The following is a 609-nucleotide window of genomic DNA, read 5'->3' as shown; positions in this document are numbered from 1 at the left end:
AGAATGTTCTACTGGGAGAAGGAGCCGGGTTCAAGATTGCCATGGACACGTTTGATAAGACCAGGCCACCTGTAAGTATAAGGTTTCCAAATTTCTCAAAATCTAGACGCACTAGAAACTAGATTTAGTCCAAACATTAGAAAACACTGAAAACAGACTGTACTCAACATGAGGCTGTGGGCTAGAAATGGTTATTTATCCTGCTGCTGCTCCTCCTAGGGTTCAAGTCTCAGGTTCAAAATGAGATATTGACACGGAGTTCTTATCATAGTTGAGTCTAAAAGTTATCATAGTTATCAAAAACATCTAATCACAGTTATGTACATGTTTTCACAATCTTGCAATGAGACTGTTCTGATTCCTGTTAAGGTTTCTCTGAGTCCCATTGACAATGGAGAGCCCAATTGATATTGCCCATTATGATGGACAATGGGATCTTACTTCTCGGTTCCCTTCAGGGTTTCAAAGTCTTATTTTTCCTTCAGTGTTCCATATTTTTCTTCACTGGTGGTTAAAAAATGTCTTATTTTTTATTACAGGTAGCAGCTGGTGCTGTAGGTTTGGCACAGAGGTGTCTGGATGAGGCCACCAAATATGCCTTGGAGAGAA

General features: G+C 39.9%; 1 long non-coding RNA gene across 1 annotated transcript; it reads left to right on the top strand.

Annotated features, from left to right (window-relative positions):
* LOC113473486 lies at positions 1 to 608 on the top strand. Its single transcript, XR_003395446.1, has 2 exons — positions 1 to 71; positions 540 to 608. It is a non-coding gene; the product is annotated as an uncharacterized LOC113473486 (long non-coding RNA).
* The last annotated feature ends 1 nt before the right edge of the window (position 609 follows it).

Source organism: Diaphorina citri, unplaced genomic scaffold (genome assembly GCF_000475195.1).
Source record: "Diaphorina citri unplaced genomic scaffold, Diaci psyllid genome assembly version 1.1 scaffold35447, whole genome shotgun sequence".
Lineage (NCBI taxonomy): Eukaryota > Metazoa > Arthropoda > Insecta > Hemiptera > Psyllidae > Diaphorina > Diaphorina citri.
The sequence above is the reverse complement of the archived record's forward strand: the minus strand, read 5'-3'. Positions and strand labels throughout refer to the sequence as shown.